The 15184-nt window shown below is 34.9% G+C and overlaps 1 protein-coding gene across 1 annotated transcript in view; it reads right to left on the bottom strand.

Moving 5' to 3' along the window:
- LOC143532448 (putative LRR receptor-like serine/threonine-protein kinase At1g53440) overlaps positions 1 to 15184 on the bottom strand; it is a 201031-nt gene that overhangs the window by 57019 nt on the left and 128828 nt on the right. The gene's annotated exons all lie outside the window — the stretch shown is intronic.

Here is a 15184-nt window from a genome sequence, read left to right as displayed (position 1 = left end):
TAACCTGCAAATGCATATAAAATATATTTTTTTTGTCAACAACACATGTTGAGTGACTAGAACACCAGTTTAAGACACAACAGTAATAGTATATATAATATATAAAAGAAAGATGCAAACTGTTCCCGTGACATAAACAGTTAAACCATAGCACATACACAAACAATCAAACATAAAGAAAGGGCTAAACCGTTGCCATGCGAATGGGCATTGGTTACCAAAATTGAGGTGTCGGTTAAACCATTGTCAATGCGTCGGACGTCGGCCACTACGAAGGTCGTATGATCATACTAGACTGAGAATATGTTGGACCTCTCCGAATGCGGTTCAAATAAAGGAATTAAGTAAATAGCAAGTTAGGCATAAACTGATATACACCCAAGGATTAAATAGTTGCGGTTTTGAATACTAGATAATAGATAAATATGATACGATACGCATATGTCCCCAAAAAGGTTAAAATAAGTAAAAAGGGGAGTGATTACTCACCTGATCGGATGAACGAAATATAAGTGATGATGAGAGCAGTTAAACCCCTTCAGAATTCACCGACAAGGATTCCTAATTAAATAATGATAATATGAATTAATTATAAAGATATAACATGATTTGATGAATTAAGATTTCGATGTGATTAAATTAAGTTTGGAATTAAGATGGTTATTGATTGAACGATTGATTCCAATAATAATTATTATTGCAAAGATTAATATTATTGTCTATTATACTCATAGAATCATTATTTTTTATTATTTATAAAGTTACCCTTGATTACTTAATATGATAAATATAACATCAAATTTATAAAGTAATAATTATAATAAATAATTTTAATGTAAAATATACTTATAGTTATTCAAATAAATAAAACACAAATATATAAATATTTAAATAAATAGTCATAATGATAATGGGTAATTATTTAGTTATAATATGTAGTAATATATAAATAAATAATTGGGTTGAATCTTTAAGGAAAATATGTTTAATACATTTAGTTAATAAATAATAGATATGCATACAAAATAAATACAAGTTTTTATAAAGACGTTCAACGACGAGAAAACATCAATATTAGTGTCGGGTTTTAATAAGGTAACGATGATTTATTATTATTAAAAATATACTTTATATATATAACGAGATTTTGAAAAAAAAAACATAAACTTAATGGTGACGTTTTTGATAAGATGATGTTTATTTAATGTATAATATATATTATAAATGAATCTATAAAACAATTACGTATAAATCAATTAAGCCAAAAAGACAATTAAGAATAACAAAAATATAAATCCGCGTCGAGGGGATTCGAACCCTCGTCCCTGGCCGGGCCACACTATAAATACGCACACCCCAACCAGCTGAGCTGGGGTGTCTGATAAGTAGAATATCAAACCATAAATTTAAGTAGTATATTGATAGAAACCCAAACTGGTTCATAAACCCTAGATCTGCAATCGGTCACTTAGCTTGTTGTTAACTTGATTAATGTTAGGGTTATTGAGAAGAGATCAAAGACGAGCAGAACTACATAAATTATTACCTATTACGCTGAATATGAACTGGTTAATTGGAACACTTGCAGACGACGCGAGGGAGAATAAGAACACGATGCAGCAGATTTTTATAAAGAAATTAGATATGGGGTTACTGTTTGCGCTGCCATAAGGGTACTCTCTGTGCGTTTAATTGAATTATGATAATCGTTTCATTGTATAATCACAAACGGGTTTAAAGACGGCTAAGAACAAATTAAGAAAACAAATTCGTTGATCTCATTAACTTAATTGAATGTCGGTTAGGCCGTGTTAGGTAAGAATAAAAAGTCAATGATTTTGATTTCCAAATATAAAACGAGTATTGTGCTCCAAGATTGTTAAACGGGTCTCGGGTTGGGCAAAAACGGGTCAAATATGGGTTTGGGTAAAAGGGTGAGAGGATTATAATATAATTTGGATCCGATTTGCTATTTGATCCCTCAAGATTGAACGTGGATTCAAAATGGGTTAAAACTTATGTAGGGGGTTATATTTATTATAAACTGAAAGTTGTAAATATGTTTTAAATAAATAATTAAAATAATATTATTCAATTAATTTAACTCGATAAATGCGGTGTTTTATTTGATAAAATAACCCAAACATAAAAGCGGGTCGGGTAAGATAATTTGGAAAAATCGCGTTGTTACAAGCGTGTCGAGAAAAGTGAAGCGGCGTTGGAGTGCTGCTCAAGTCCCTAGAATTTTATACGCCACTAAGGTTAGGCGTAATAATGAATTCAATATAATTCAATATTATATTAAGGCTTAAGCCATAAAGTCGAGGTTCGATAAAAGAAAAGAAAAGAAAACATAACAAAGAAATGAATGAAAGGATAAATGTTGAATATTGTGATACATATATATGTGTGTAAGTATATATGATTATATTCTTTGTTATGAAAATATTATTTAATGAATAAAGAGTATTCTTAAATAATAAAAGAAAAGATTACGTTTCTTAGAGAAAAAGAAACGTCGGGTTTTCATATAAACTAAAGGTTTATAAATTTACTTTTAAACTAAAGGTTTTCAAGTAAATAAGAATTGAACTAAAGGTTCAATCGAGGATTGAGATATAAGACTAACAAATATTTATACTCGTAACTATAGGTTCGAGATAAAGAAAGGGAAAGAACCTTGGACGGTGAGTGAAGCCGATCCTAAAGAGACAAGGTGAATACGCCCCCAAACTTTTAAACTTGTTTTCAAATGAGTCAAACTTGTTATATGAAATTGTTTATAAGGAACTATGTGTTCCTAAAACCGTTATAACTATGGTATGAACCTAGCCCTCAGGCTGTGGTATACGTATGTCTGGATCCTTACATAGGTGGTACTATGTGATGTATGGGCATGATCGCACCACCCTTGGTCGTAGGATGCTCTCCTGCAGGGAGTACGACCTTATGTGTATATATACGGGTACTTAACTAAGTCGAACACTGCGATGTTTGCTGAGGTGACCTAGTGTAGAGGCTCTAGTTTATAATGTGTTATTTGACTTTGTTATTCCTAAGCCACGTTGGGCCGAGGCAGGCGTAGCCTCAAGGGGTAATAAAGTAAAAGAAGTTATTTTGCGTCAGCGTGTCACCAGCATTCGTTGCTGACGTATTTTCTTACATTTTGCAGGTGAACAAGTTTAGCACTTGGAGTGACGAAATGATTTGAATATCCGATGGCTCGGATCTTTTGTTAAAACTTAAATATATAAAAAATGGTGGTTTTGTAATGTATAACAATTAACCTTTTGAAATAATTCGGGAATCTTTTATAATCCCGACTTTTGTATTATAAATATTTACAACTTAAATCCACAAGTTTTACAAGTCTTCCGCTAAATGAATGCTACTCTGTTTTATTTACACTTGTGGTACCAACTATTGGATCACACTCCTAGGCCTTAAATGGGGTGTGACACTACGTATACTATCTATACTATATAAATACTTTTTACTATAACTTATGAACTCACCAACCTCGTGTTGACTTGCCCAGGTTGCAAGATGTGCTATGGAGCGGGCTGCATTGCATATGTTAGGAGTCACAGTTGTCGCATGAACTTTTATATCACATTGTATTCATTTGATGGGTTGTGCATGTTTGAGCACGTGGTTTATTATTTTAAACCATTTACCTTACGCTTTCGCAAAACTTTAAACTGTTTGGTTTGGTTTTGGTTTTCTCATATCCGAATGAGACTTAAATAATGTTTTGAATATTTTAATTGGATGTTTGGTATAACAAATTAGCTAGATCCTGGTATGTCACACGCCGTGTGGATAGACTCTGTTAGTCGAAATTGGAGGGTGTGACAATCCCGTAGTCCGCTTCTTGGTATACGGGTTAACTTCCTTTGACTTGATCTACCCGGATACAGAGTAAAGTTTGGGTAGTCGTTCATCCTCCCATGACTCAAGAATCGCTTGAACCATCCCTCCAAGGTGTGTTCCTCTTCGCCTCGACCCATCGTCAATCTGAAGTAGTTCATATCATTAGATAGAGTATGCATATCTCTGTAAGTGAGATATGTAAGGTCGCCGTTTGCTCTTCGAACAACCCAAATTTTGCTGTCTTGGTGCCACTTAGCGTAGAGGATTGGAGCTGAGCCATGGTACGGCTTCGATCTCCATCTCATGTGTCACACCCAGACCAAAGGCGGCGGAACATGACGGGGCGTAACGTATTGATTGGACAGTATCTCAAAAGACACTAATTAAAGCGACAATAAATATTTAATTTCATTATTAACATTAAACACGTACACAAGTTCAATAAATATAACAATTACATCATATTCTTGTATGTTGAATAATATCCTAAGGTCAAACTATTGTCTTCCAACTTGAATAATATCAACTACTTGTACCTGTAACATGTATGAAAATAGAGTTTGTCAACACGAATGTTGGTGAGAATACATAAGTTAATATATATATATATATATAGAGAGAGAAAGAAAGAAAGAGATAAATCACAATTCATATGTAAATGATGAGTATTACAATTCTTTTGAAAATGTAAACAACTAAATAGATGTGGACCCGCTCTTATTGATACGAAATCAAAGTACTTTGGTAAGTGTATGATCATACTAGACGAGGATAGATGAGGATGAGATACCAACCACCAAACATAAAGTAAATAATTAAGCACATAGAGCATTATCATAGAGCATGCAATAATCACACATAAACATATATTCAATTGCGTTTTGAATAGATGTGAAAATAAAAATGAGTAATTTAAATAGGGTATACATGTCACCCCCAAAATATTAAAGATGAAAAAGGGGTATGTAAACTCACCTTAACGTGTGGATTAGGTGATGATGAGATAATAAAAGAATTAGGATGAAAATGGTCAAGCTCCTCGAGGTTCACCACCAAATATTCCTAGTTGTTAATGATAACAAGAATTAAATACGATCATAGCGATTTACAAAGATTTATGACGGATTTTGAGATTCGATATGGTTGTATGAAATATTAAAATATTAATAGATACACTTTCGTTTATTATAAGGGTTATTATTATATTTATATTTGATGTCCATTTTATTATTATTATTATTATTATTATTATTATTATTGTTATTAGTATTATTATTATTATTATTGATTTTAATAAATAAAATAAATATTATATACAATAATATATTAACGGAAAGATACGAGATAAAATATTTGAGCATTGTTAAGATAACAAGACGTCTCATTTAAGCGATTGGTAAAAAAGGATTTATTGTGATTTTATTTATTACATGCACAACACACACACACACACACACACACACACACACACACACATATATATATATATATATGAATATGAATATTACAAGATTAATACAAATCCAAAGACACGAAAACAATAAATTTCGGAGTTCATTTTATGAAGAAAATGCATATTTAGAATATATACATGTATTGTCATCATAATCTTTGATTAAAAGTAAATAAAATAAACAATTACAAAAAACATAAAACCGGGCCTGGAGTATTCGAACTCGCGCCCCAGGCCGGTTCTTAACCTTAGAGTAACATGCACGGGCCATCAGGCCAGTGCCTTGACTTGTTCAATACACAGAAACAATTATTTATAAGCATAATATCTGGTTGATGTTCTTCCCCAATTTAAAACCCTAGAACTTAAACCGTTAATTGTTTATCGTTGAATCAAATTGAGTTAGGGTTAACAATTATTGACTAAAAACGACCTAATTTTATAAATTAATTACCCAGAATTGATTACGGATTAAAGGAGATCGACGAGCTAGGGTTTGCGGCTCAAGTTTGAATGCGAAGTCAACTGTACAGTAGTGTAGGGGTTAATTGGCTTAGGGGTTTAGGTCGCGATGTAGTAAGGATGGTGTGGACGGGTTTAATTGAATTAAGATTGTGTATTTATAGCGTTTTAGTGTTAGTTTGGTCCGCAGGTTGTTAAAGCTTTTAAAAACGAGTCAATAGCTGTCAAATTGTTATAGTTTACCATGTATAGAGTGTCGGTACAACGCGTTTTTAGTTAACAAAGGATTTGGAAAGGTTAATTTCGCCGAAGATTGAGGAACAAGCAAAGGAGGAGGGGGGGGGGGTCTTGGACGTCGACGGGAAGGAAAGGAGAGAGGGAAAAGGGTTTGGATGATTTTGCAATTTAGTCCCTGCTCTATAGGTGTGGATCCAAAAGTCGTAATAAGTTAGTTAGGGGTATTATAGTATATTGTTAATAAATAAATAAACGAAAAATATATCCTTAAACGAGGGCGGGAATTTATTTAGTAACGACCATTCGAATAATAAATGAGGCAAAAGAAAATAAACGGGTTGGGTTTTGGATTTGAAAAGTAACGAATGTTACATCATGCTCGCCATTCTGCTAACACTATAGTACTTGATACACTTCCTTGACTTTCTTCTAGCAGGTATGGCAGCTGGAGTGATAGCCGGTTCTTGAACTGCAGGTATTCAGTCACCCTTTCCGGAGTGTCCGAATTAGGTGAGTAGTTGATTCCGTCGTTACTATCATCTTTATTTCCTTCATAGGCTTCTTGAAAAAGTGAGCTAAATTCTGCAAAACAATAAACATTAAAAACATAGGCTATTTCGGCCTCTACTGCGGCATTGGTCTCGCGTGTTTCTGAGCCTCATTTGGCGGCTCCTCTTCATCCGTATTATTTTCACATGTGGCATTACCATTGCCACTATCATCACCACTTCCATCACCATCTCCATCACCATCACGAGTTTCATCAAAGCTATCGTACTCGTGTTCATCGCCATTATCATGTTCATTCTCATTCTCTTCATTATCACCATCACCGGCTTCATCATCGGTTTCATCATCATCCTCACCATCAACATTTCCTTCATCACCTCCCTGAGCTAAAGGTTGTAGTGTAACAATGGGAACCATAGCATATGTAACAGGATCACTGACTTGCTCACCTGTATAAGGTACAAAAACCGGGGAACTTGTAGAAATGACCTGCCCAGTTGTTGTGGCAGTAGTAACTACAAGTTCGGTGCTCACTATGGTCCCAACAACCTTCAATGGCTCATCATCACTGGTTCTCACACCAGAGGTACCTTCACCCTCATCTTTCCTGGTTTCACCACTGTATAGGAAACCATGTAGCTTTCCTTGAGCTCTGACCCTCTCGGCATCAACGACTAGATTTGCAAGAGCTATTCTTCTTTCATCGCTATGCTCAGTCCTCGACTCATTTACACGCAGGAACCACAGAAAGTGTCCATCAAATGAGTCTTTAAATTGCTTACATCTTCATCAGTTAGTCTCGTTACCTCCATAACTGCAAGGTAACGATTGACTAAGGACTCATTTTCACGATTCTGATTGTTGTTGTAATCATGTTGATCTTCAACCTTTGCCTCAAGCTGCTCAATCATGTTCTGCAACCTCACACTTTCACCCATCAATCTATCAACGTCCCTAGAGGAACTGTACCCACTTTCCAACAATACGAATCTTGAGCTCAGACGCTCAAAGGTTATCCACACTTGGTCAATTTCAGAGTCTAACTCCCTCCTAAAGTTATTTGCAAAGTTTTAGGAGGAGGGAAGATCAGACTCTAACCTGGAGATCTTTGACTGAAGCATCTCAATATCAACATGCTGCTCAACATTTTGCAGGGAGTTTTGATTAATCAACTTTTGTTGATTGTTGATTCTTTGTTGCAAGGTCTGGATCCATTCTCGTTGACTCACAATTGAAGCATGATCCAAGTCTCTCTGCTCTTGTAGTTCAACCACTCATGAAACTAAAGCATCACGTTGTCTTATTTCTTCTTCATTGATTACTTGTTGATCTTTAACGAACTTGATCAACAAGAGCTCATGTTTAGCTCTATTCTTATTTGCTTCTTCCAGTGCCTTAATCCTATCGAGGATAGGATCTCGATACACTTGCGAATTCTTCGACTTGCCACTCGAGAGAGGAGTGGCTACTACGATAGGGCTTTTTATGGTTGAGGGTGGTGTAGTTGATTTGGTTGAATGTGGTGTGGTTGGGATAGGCATGGTTAAGTTTTGAGTTGGGAAGGAAGTTGTTAAGGCTAGGGGTAGGCTAATTGGCTCGGTTATGGTTACTAAGGTTGATGTGGTGGTTTGTGATTGGATGAATGATGTGCATGTGGAGGTCCAAAAGGTTGTTCCTTTAATTGGTGAAGTGAATTGATATGTGGGAGAGGTAACGTGTATTGAGGTCCTAGGTGGTGATATAGTTTGGGTTATTGGTTCGGTCTCGGCTTGGCTAATCAAGGGTAGGTTTTCTAAAATTGATGGTAGGGGTTCGTCTGGTTTGCTAGGTGAGGTTTCAGGTGGTGTGATAGGTTCGTCTCTAAGTGTTGGAGTTTTTGATTTGGGGTTGGGTTTGAGTATGATTCTGGGTTTGGTCTTAGGTTGGGTTTTGGATGGGATTTTGATTTGGTTTTGGTTTTGGTTTGGGTTTGGGTTTTTGGTGAGGTTGTGGTTTGGGTTTTGGTGAACTTAATTTGTTTGGCTTGAAGTCTTTCTATGGTTTTGGCTAGGGAGGTGGGTGATCCTATGTGAGGGTAGGCTATGGTGGTGGTTTGTGGTGTGGTCAAGGGTAAGGAAGCTAGTGATTCACTAATCATAGCTGCAGTCGAAGGAAAACGTACCTTTAGGGTAGGCACTTTGGCAAACTTAGGCTTCAAGGAGTCCTTTGTATGCTCTAATCTTTTCAACGGACGCTCTGGCTCCTCTTCCTCTATGTCAGCAGCAACAGGCTTCTTCGATGACTCACCGGTTTTCCCTTTCCTTTTATCATGGTTCCCTTTGGATCGGTTTTCACCCTCCACATCCATTTCGGGTTCAGCCTCAGCAGTCTCAGGCTCATCAATAGGCCCATCTGTTCATCTCCTCCATCATCATCATGATCATCATCATCACCGCTATCACCTTCCTCCTCAAATTCTGTCTCCTCATTGTCCGTTTCCGTCTCAGGGAACTGGCCAATCTTGACTCCAGGCTCAGTACCTTTATACTTGTATAGACTCCTCCCAGTAGGCTCAAGGATAGCCTTTAATGCAGATTGCCAACCATCTTCACTTGATGAGGCTCGGATGGTTCAACAACATTTCCTTCACCATCAACTTCATCCATGTATACTGGCTTGGGAATATTGGGAAGCAGGTCATCCAAAATAAATTATACAAATCTTGGATATATCATTCCTCTATTCTTGGCAAGCACATTAAGTTGCATGTACTTTAAGAACAGCCATGAGTAGTTGTACTTCTTGTTGTGTGTCAAGCACAACATTACTCCAACCTAGTCTGCATTCAACTTGTCAAAACCCCCTTTTTGTGAAAATAAACAGTTAACAACAATGTGAAAGGGAAGCTTCCACTATACGGGAAGATGCGTCTTCTCACAAGTGCTCCATTTTACATCATAACCAATTTCTTCAAGGTATCCCGCAATATCTTCTTTTGGAAACGTAGTGAACGGATCTGCAGCATTGTCTATGATTTGTAAGGCTCTCCGAATCACTTCCTTATTTATCACTATCTCCTGTTCAGCCACCTTTGAACTGATCCTTGTCCCCTTCTTCTTTGTTTTGGCATTCACCCAAAATTGTTCAACCCAGGATCTATGAACTTTAAGATCAACAGCTATAGCATAAGACAATGGGCACTCTCGTAGTCCCTTGATCATAGAAATAAACACGTTTTACTTTCTTTTCTTTGGGATCTCTAACGCCTTGTTCTTGAGTTTTTTATCCAAGGAAAGAAAAGAAAAGGAAAGGAGAGGGAAGGATAAGAAAGGGAAGGAAAGGGGAAAGAATTTTTTTTTTAATTAGGTGTGTTCTTGAGTTGGAAGGAAATTAGAGGAAAAGAAAGGATAACTATGTTAAAAAATAGTTATCGTTAGTAATCATCCAATTTTCGGGACGATAACTTATTGGGAAAATACATTAATTTAATCATTCCTAACTCCTGCTACTCCTTTCCTTTCCATCCTAAAAAAACTCAAGAACACCCATTTTTTTTAACTATCCTTAGTTTTTCTTTCTTTTCCTTCATTTAAAAAAAACTCAAGAATAGGACGTAAGGGACAGGAGTTGTTGTGATTCTACAATACATACAAATAAGAACATTGGTGTTGATGATTGAGTTTTAAATAAAAACTAAACTAATTTATCAAGACAAAAAATGGAAAAGAAAGATAAAATGAAAACAATAATAAAAAGAAAAAAATTAAAAAATAAAAAATAAAACTTTACAAAATTTAGGATAATGCTGTTTGAAGTTGAGCTATGAAAACTATGCAAGGGTTGATTCATCTAATCGAATGACATAATGCTACATTATATTTTGTACAAGTCACAAGTAATCGAATCGAATGGTGAGGAAAAATAATTTGAAGGAAACTGTGGTTTTCAAAACCTTTTAAGTATAGGGTGATCGAATTGAATAGAGATTTAATCTAATCGAATCATATATTAATCTAATCGAATATCAATTCGATTAGACTGAAATGTGAGAGGAGTAGATTAAAGTCCAGGTGTGAAAACATTTTAACTTTTATCTAATCGAATCAGATTCATCTAATCGAATGGAAATTCGATTAGATTAGTTTTTTGATTCGATTCAATTACAATTTTAATTCGATTAGAATTCTTTATTAGGTCTCAATTCGATCACATTGTCCTTGTTAATATTTAGTCTCATGCTTCTTTTAATCGAATGGTGATTCGATCACTTTTGACTTTGACATTTCCTGAAAAGTTCTTTAGCTAATCGAATAGCCATTAGATTACATGGCACTTGGCTGATTTTATGTCGGGTTGTCTTCCAATAGAATATGCATTCGATTGCCTTCTGATCATTCGATCACTTTGTCCTTGTTTCCTAATTGAATCTCAATATGATTTCTTGGTCCTTGAAATACTTACTCAACCCAACATACATCAAATTTCATGTAGCATTTATGTCCATGTATCGTCACATTTTGTTTTTAACATACACGGCTAACTCAATGAATTTTGGTTTTTGTTTTTTGTTTCCATACGATCGTATGGGAGTCATAACTCCGTAAACTAAGCGTGCAGGTGTACTTTTGTTGTACTTTTATTCCATACGATCATATAGCTCCTATACGATCGTATATAGGGTGTGTGAGTTTTTAGAAATGATGTATGGATATGACCCAGAAGAAGACATTACTGCCAAATGGGCACTACTAAAGCGGACATGGTAATTTTGGCGACTACTGTAGCCGTGGGGACGCAAGTTGTAATGAGCTGAAAAGAGCCCATGCATCAGTTCTTGAGTATTTACAAATATCAATGTTCATATAAAAAAAATACGTTGATTCTCACAATCACATATTTTTCGATCATTGGACGTTGGTTTAAATAGCTTCTTAAAGTCAATAACTCAAATTTAAAGAGAACATCAGGGGCGGTTTTTGGGCCATGCAGCCCAAAAAACCAGTTTTCTTTTACAGATACGCAGGCCAAAAAATATGAAACCTAAACAAGTAGATTTCAGGGGTGTAGCGATTAATCACGATCTGGAGGGCAGCAGGCTGCGGGAAATACTGATTCTAATTTCATACCTTGTTGAATGACCTCGCGAAATCATGAACTAGTGTTTTGCGAATTTTGTTGTTGAATCAACACCATCAGGTATGAAATTAGGAATTTTTTTTATGTATAATTAGCATCCTACTATTCTAGTTCACAAAAGAAATCATGTATATCGACTTAGGGTTTGCCCTTTGAACATGGTTTGCTCAATAATACACTTGACTAAATATTTGCTGCTGGTTCATACATAAATGACAAATATGACAGTCAAGATTTGTAAGTATCATGCATTGAAGAAATTTTATGTTTTCATAGTTTCACTTGGCCCATACAATGCTAAGAAACAGAACTACAAACTTTGAATATTTGAAAGGGCCCTAGCGATCAACAGGCCACGTAATCACGATCTGGAGGGCAGGCTGCGGGAAATACTGATTCTAATTTCATACCTTGTTGAATGACCTCGCGAAATCATGAACTAGTGTTTTGCGAATTTTGTTGTTGAATCAACACCATCAGGTATGAAATTAGGAATTTTTTTTATGTATAATTAGCATCCTACTATTCTAGTTCACAAAAGAAATCATGTATATCGACTTAGGGTTTGCCCTTTGAACATGGTTTGCTCAATAATACATTTACTTGACTAAATATTTGCTGCTGGTTCATACATAAATGACAAATATGACAGTCAAGATTTGTAAGTATCATGTAACTAAATTAAATTCCCATTGAAGAAATTTTATGTTTTCATAGTTTCTTAAAGACTTGGCCGGAATTGAAGAAACATACAATGCTAAGAAACAGAACTACAAACTTTGAATATTTTTATTTTTGTCTAGAAAATATTAACGTGATAGTATCTATTGAAAACGAAAAAAGTAAAATATAAAGACTTGATCGAGATCTTTGTTTCCCAAAACGTTTGGTTAGGAGAGCCTCAAAATTCGCTTAAATAAGTTCGATCATTTTGACACACTATTTTTCTTTTATTATTTTATAACAATTGTACTTGTATTGTGGTGTTATATATATATATATATATATATATACACATATATATAACTAGTAGTTTACCCGTCCGGTGGACGGGAACATCAACGCGAGAATGTGACGACTACATTAATTCAGTAACATGAATGAGCAGAATGCATGTTTGGAAGAGATGCTGAGGTCATATGGAACAATAAGTATAAAGCACGGTTGTATTTTAAAGTGTTAACTGGTATCTTTTTGGTTTGTTTTTTGCTTCAATATATAATCCGTGGTATGTGAATGGGTTGCATGATTTTGCCTTACTCAACGTTAGACATCATAAAATATGTATTAGATAAGATATTCTCTCAAAAATATAAATTTTCTTTTCATAATGTATAAAGTAAATTTGAAATTTATAATTAACATCAAATCTATGAATGTATGTATGCATATATGAATATGTGGACGCTTAATTATAAAATATGATAAATAACCTGTTTCTGAATAGTTATGCACAAAAAAACATGAGATCTCACATATTGTTTTAGCTGTTTAATATTTAATCATGGTATATTCCTAAGCATCAGTCACACATTTGTTGCACAAAAATATATGTAGTATCTATGTCATGAATAATAAAAGCATTTAATCACTAGTCATTGAGTTTTGTCTATTATGAGCTGCCAAATGCTTAACAATTGCATCTGCTTGTGCACCATCAATCAGCTCATACTTCTTGTAAGGTCTCACTGCTGGTTATGCAGCTTCTCATCTTTTGCAAGTTATACCTACACATCACAAATAAACTTATTTCACAACTAAAACCAAAATACTAGAATAACAATTAATATATACTATTTACTTCCATCAAATATTTAATGGCCTGTTTTTTAGTCAAAACTTAATATTCTTAGCAACCTCAAGTTTTAGTGACTCAGGTCCATCAAATGACTTACAGCCTTTCCTGGATGCTTCTTGGGCCGATCCCCAAACATTTTAATATGGGCTTTTTGGCTCGGCATCTCAGATCTCATAAATGGAGAATCACCTGTGAAAACAGACGATTTCCTCAGCCTGTTTATCTGATTTCATTCCACCAAAGCAGCACTAACACTGCAAGACGTGACATAGGCAATAATAAACTGAACTTTTGTGACATTTCCGAACTGACTGAGTGTGTTCCCTAAAACAGCTTAGTGACGTGATGTGATAGGTTGTCATGCAAATCACGTGTTTCGCCTCTTCTGTAATTGCAGAATATGTGTTCCTCAGCTGATGTCGCCATTAATATTATCTAATGAAGAAGACATAACAGTATTAGAAACCCAATTTGTTAAGTACAAAAACAGGTTTCCAGACGCAGGCCAAGATTCACAACCATATATTATTAAAAAAAAAATACTAGACTTCAAACAATGGTCGTGTAATCAAATCCTAAAAACATAACACAAACTGCATCATTTCTGGTTAGAGTTTTCACTTCTCATTACTGCCTTACATTGTTCATATATAGTTTGATCTTTACACGAATCATGTCGGATTAGCGGGTTGAACTCTTCAGCTTGAAACCCTCCTATTTTGTTTGTGTCAAAAACAACAGCCATACGCCGCTCACACTTAAAATTTGTGTAACCCAAACATGACCCGTCAAAAACCTCATATTTTGTTCGTGTCAATAAATTCTGCATATCAAAGTTAAAACAACAGCTGTGAAACAAACTCCTCCCATAGTTAGAGATAAGTGTAGAACTATCTACTCACCTATTAACGGAATAAAATACTTGCTATGAAAACTGAAAAAATTTAGAGCATAACGTTTGAAGATGGTAACCTGTTTAAACACCACAAACATTGTAGACCCGGTCCCTGTTGATGATTCCAAAACTATTACACCAGCTTCTTTAAAGGTCCTGATTGTCTGTTGCCCGATACTATAGCTACATATTCAAACATAGATTACTTCAATCTTGTATTTTAAGGAAGACCAATGGAAGACATAGTAATGCGACATAAACCCATATATATTTTTTTAAATAAATCGACAAAAAAATTAAAAATTATCAAAGAGTTACTAAGAAATTACAGAATAACCTAAGTTTGTGTAAAGAGAGAGAAAAGAAACCTGAATGAAAATTTTACGATCCAAGAGGTCTTGAGCTTCATCTAAAGTCATAAAGACATAAACATGCTTGTTGTTTGTTCGTGGCGTTACATGCTTGTTTAGACATAGTAAGTTCAATGTAACAAATTACTTAACACATACAGATCACACAACAGAAAACTAATAAGTATTAACACATAAGGATAACATATATTAGATAAATATCATATAGCTAACTATAAATTAAACCTATACCTGATAACAGATGAAGATGATAAATGATAACTTTTCTGAGTTTTTCTAATAGCACTTCACGTTTCATTTTAGCCTAATGCCGCAATACACAAGTTTCAAACCATTTTTAGACCAAAACTCAATTAGCATTCTCTCCAAGATTCGTTTCTTTCAATGCCCCACTAAAACTAACCTTGATTTTTCTGTACCAGAAAGTTAACACGGCCGACAGGATTAGCATCATCAGGCCAATAAGTCAA

This window comes from Bidens hawaiensis, unplaced genomic scaffold (assembly GCF_021521415.1).
Source record: "Bidens hawaiensis isolate Kalapana, Puna unplaced genomic scaffold, B.hawaiensis_p1.1 tig00009445_1, whole genome shotgun sequence".
Taxonomy (NCBI): domain Eukaryota; kingdom Viridiplantae; phylum Streptophyta; class Magnoliopsida; order Asterales; family Asteraceae; genus Bidens; species Bidens hawaiensis.
This window is presented reverse-complemented; position numbering and strand designations above follow the sequence as displayed.